The 5035-nt window shown below is 37.1% G+C and overlaps 1 pseudogene; it reads right to left on the reverse strand.

Moving 5' to 3' along the window:
* Positions 1-2107: 2107 nt before the first annotated feature.
* Positions 2108-2268, reverse strand: LOC115939181 (U4 spliceosomal RNA; annotated as a pseudogene).
* Between the last annotated feature and the right edge of the window lie 2767 nt (positions 2269-5035).

The following is a 5035-nucleotide window of genomic DNA, read 5'->3' on the forward strand; positions in this document are numbered from 1 at the left end:
GCGAGAGCAGGAACACAAGCAGGGGGAGTGGGAGAGGGAGAAGCAGGCTCCCCGCAGAGCAGGGAGCCCGATGTGGGGCTCGAATCCAGGACCCTGGGATCATGACCTGAGCCGAAGGCAGACGCTTAACGACTGAGCCACCCAGGCGCCCACTTTTTTTTTTTTAAGATTTTATTTATTTATTTGATAGAGAGAGAGGCAGCGAGAGAAGGAACACAAGCAGGGGGAGTGGGAGAAGGAGAAGCAGGCTTCCCGCCTAGCAGAGAGCCCAGTGTGGGGCTGGATCCCAGGACCCTGGGATCATGACCTGAGCTGAAGGCAGGTGCCTAATGACTGAGCCACACAGGTGCCCCATCTGACTCTTGATTTTGGCTCAGGTCATGATCTCAAGATTGTGAGTTGGAGTCCCATGTCCAGCTCTGCACTGAGCCTGGAGCTTGCTTAAGATTCTCTCTCCCTCTCTCTCTGCCCCTCCCCTAGCTCTCACACTCTCTCTCTCTCAAAAGAAAAGTATAGACTGTTGGAATAGTACTAATTTCAATGAACTCAAGTTGAGAAATAATCTTCTTTCTTCCTGTGGCTTTCTGTGCCCAATTTTTTTTCATTGCTATATTCACAAACCCTCTGTGACCATTCCAGACTTTGGCAACAGAATGTTGATAATCCTTCACACAATTACAGTTGATATTTATCTTTCTTGGGAACAAAAGTTAAGTGTCAAAACCTCATTGAAGTAATTAAAAATTTTCTAAGCTTTAAACAGATTTCTGTATCAATTTTTGTTTGGAGTCAGAATACCTGATTTTACTAGTTGAGTTCCTCAAGACTAAAACCAGATTAAACATGTTAATTATGGAAGAGATAAATATAAAACATTTACAAATTCAGTTTATTAAAATGTAAAAGAAAAATTTCCGAAGGATGTATTCTTCTGATATAAAGCTGAGCCCTATTTTTCTTTCAAATTGAAAATTTTAATGACTTTTACTTCCCTAATAAATTGCATTATATAAAAATATAAGAATTCTTCAACTGTATTGAAGATGATTCTCAAGAACTGTTATGAAAAAACTCACATTTAAAAAAAATTTTCTTAAAGATTTTACTTATTTTTTTTTTAACAGAGAGAGACACAGTGAGAGAGGGAACACAAGCAGGGGGAGAGGGAGAACAGGCTTCCTGCAGAGCAGGGAGCCAGATGTAGGGCTCTATCCCAGGACCCTGGGATCATGACCTGAGCTAAAGGCAGATGCTTAACGACTGAGCCACCCAGGCTTCCCAAAAAACTCACATTTGAAATAACGCTAGAAATGACACAGCACTTATAATAATATAAGTAATGTAAGATAAATAGAAATATAGTAAAAACTTCCTTTAGCAGAAAAATGGCTTTGAATTTCTTTTGAAATATTTTTAAAATATATTTTTATCATTAATTTTACAACAAATAGACACAATGACTATTAAACTTTGATTATTAAAAGTATTAAGGAGGGGCACCTGGGTGGCTCAGTTGGTTAAGCATCAGACTCTTGATTTCGGCTCAGGTCATGGTCTCAGGGTCATGAGATGGAGCCCAGAGTCAGGTTCCATGCTCAGTGGGGAGTCTGCTGGAGATTCTCTCTCTCTCTCTCTTTTCCTGCCCCTACCCACCCCCTCACCCCATGCACATACTTTCTCTCTCTCTCAAAATAAATAAATCTTAAAAAAAAAGAGTATTAAGGAATACAGATTCTTACAATGCAAATAATGGGAAATCACACACTTTCCCCAAAATGAAATCCAGAGAAACAGTAGTATTTTCTTCTGGCAGAGTTTTACTGAGGTTATATTTTGTCCTTCTGCCTGATTATATAAGTTGATTAGATCATAGTGCTAATCAAACTAAGGTAGTAGTATATATAATCTTAATTGAAGCCATGTTATTTCCTATTTCATTGGTCACACGAAATCAAACTTAAGGAGCTTGCCTGTACACTCTGTTAGCTGTGAGAAAGAAGTGGTTATATCAAAGCAAAACAGACTTTATAAAAATATCTCAGAATTCACGAATGCTGGGTAACTGGTGATATCACTACAATTCAAAGCTCTTATATGCATGCGCCTCTTCAATACAAAACACTATTCTTTCACACCAATTCATTTCCTATGCTAAGTGTAAAGATAGCTTTAAGTTGGAGTAAAAATTTTATATACTTAAATTTTAATTAGCAATAATCGCGCCTCGGATAAACCTCATTGGCTACGATACTGCCACTGCGCAAAGCTTATACTTAAATTTTAAATACATGCAAAATATACATTTATATGACTGTCTACTCAGGCAAGGCAGCGGTAAGACATATTTGCTTTTAAAAATGGTTTTATAGGATACGTGATTTCTATGGCTGTTGGAGTCTGGTAGTTTTATTATGTCTTACAATGCCTTGGTTAAAAGGCATTAAAGCCCAAGATGCAACTTTAAAACCATAATAAATGTGCACTGTAATACAGAAGCTGAGTAATTAAACAAAATTCTAGCAACCTTACAATAATTTGTCAATATTATTGCTTTACATGGGTACATGAACTGCAGAGAATGTTTACAGAAAGTACATATGCAGTGCCTCTCAAGCACTCATTATACTTATTTTTATAATATCCTGCAGGTTAAGTGCTATCAGTTCCATTATTCATTTAGAAAAACTTAAGTGCCTTGTTCAGTTCAAATCATGGTTAAACCATACTGTAAAACATCTTGCTCTACTGTATATGGAGTAATAATACATTGGATATGTCCCCACTGTGCAAGACAATGCACATATAAACTCACTAAAGCATAATCTACAAGATTTTTTTTCTTACTTTTTGACAGAGAGACAGTGAGAGAGGGAACACAAGCAGGGGGAGTGGGAGAGGGAGAAGCAGGCTTCCCGTGGAGCAGGAAGCCTGATGTGGGGCTTGAACCCAGGACCCCGGGATCATGACCCTAGACCAAGGCAGACACTTAACGACTGAGCCACCCAGGTGCCCCTAAAGCGTAGTCTTTAAAGAGAATGTTATACTTATTCCTAACACTGGACTTAAGAATTTTTTATTTATCTATTTATTTAGATGTTTATGTTATCCATCTTTAATTATATGTAGATAGAGCAGCCTGTCATTCAGGCATGAGTCTTCATTTGACTCCCAGCTTTCACAATAGAGAATTAACCCTGCCCACTTTACCTTACTGTTAAACCATATGGGATTCTCTGAATTAGTGGCATAAAATCTCTGCTCTGTGGGTACTTGCCAGAGAAGAGAAATTGGAGCTATTTATTGTAGGGACACTGTTGATGATAGTGTTCTATACATCGCAAGGTATAGTTCTTATGAGGATTCATGGGACGAGATTCAGTGAGGTCTTAGAAATGGGAATAGACTTCCCTAACTTTGTCTTAACTTTGGGAACTGTGAATCATGTAGTTGAAGATCTTTCTCCCCTGACTGTGATTGCTAGAAGTTCAGAGCAAATTTGTGGCCCAATTCTAACAAGTATGTAGGACCTTATGGCATGTGCTTCATCCCTGGGTTCATTTTATTTCTTTTACCATTAATACACTTCACTGCTATCTCCACAGTTATTTATATTGTTGTGCTGTTTGTGTTTTAAGTTGTCTAGATATGTCATAAATATAACTGTATGCTGATTCATTTCACAGAAAATTTGAGATAGTTTTCTTAGAATACACTCCATATAGTAAAAAAAATCATAGCAAAAGATACATTATCATGAGGAATAAGAGTGCGAATTAAGCAAATACATAGATATGAGTCCAATAAAATTTTAAAAATTGGGCTACACATTTGGTTCAGTACCTTCCTGTGGGCAAAAGAAAAAAGACATATGATTAATTATAAAATTTACATTGTCGAAAAAGGAAGATATTTTTTTAAAAGGAGAATACTCGTTCTGGAAATGTCATTTTTTTCCTAAAACAACTTTAAAAGAAAGACATTGTAATGATATTCAACTCTCGAGAGTAATTACTAGCAATGATTTACACTAAATAATCAAATAATTCTCAATGCTAATAAAAGTAATATAAAAACATACTAAGAAAAGAAACTGGGAATATCTTATTTGATAATTACTAGGTAAAGTGTATATAAATACTTTGCTTTAATGGTCAAATTACCTCATATTCAAAGAATATAAAACATGTTTTTTTCAACATGGTTATAAGCCTCATGGGTATACCTTAAGAAAGACCTTACTTTATAAAGAATTTTGACAACACTACATGGCTTCAAATAATAACATGGTCTTGGAAGATTCAGGCTACTTACTTTTCATCTTCAATACCCTCTCACTCCTCATTCTAGGCTTGACAATGAATGTATTAAAGATACGTGTGCATATGGGAATCTAGTATGATTTAGGTGGCGTTTAAAACATATGGGTAAGGGGCACCTGGGTGGCTCAGTCATTAAGCATCTGCCTTTCAGCTCAGGTCATGATCCCAGGGTCCTGGGATCGAGCCCCGCATCGGGCTCCCTGCTCCGCGGGAGGCCTGCTTCTCCCTCTCCCACTCCCCCTGCTTGTGTTCCCTCTCTCGCTCTCTCTCTCTCTGTCAAATAAATAAATAAAATCTTTAAAATAAATAAATAAAATAAAACGAGGGTAAGTGTGGACTAATTAAAAAATAACTTGGAAAAAATGATCAATTAAAAAAAGTTAATTTCTAAATTTTACCATCCATAAAAAATAAAAAAATATAGAGTAGAATATGTTTATGATGCTGAAGCATATAAATTCTTTTTAAAAAAAGATTTTATTTATTTGAGAGAGAGAGCAGGGGGAGGAGCAGAGGAAAAGGGAGAGGGAGATAATCTCTAGCAGACTCCCTGCTGGGGAGACACAGGGCTCCATCCCAAGACCCTGAGATCATGACCTGCGCCGAAACCAAGAGTAGGACGCTTAACAGATTGAGCCACCCAGGTGCCCCAAGGCATATAAATTCTTTAAAATATAGCTACAAAATCTCCTTTGTTAGACATTATCAAATGATGA

The sequence above is a fragment of the Leptonychotes weddellii genome, chromosome 12 (assembly GCF_054177405.1).
Source record: "Leptonychotes weddellii isolate Sample4059 chromosome 12, ASM5417740v2, whole genome shotgun sequence".
Classification (NCBI taxonomy): Eukaryota; Metazoa; Chordata; class Mammalia; order Carnivora; family Phocidae; genus Leptonychotes; species Leptonychotes weddellii.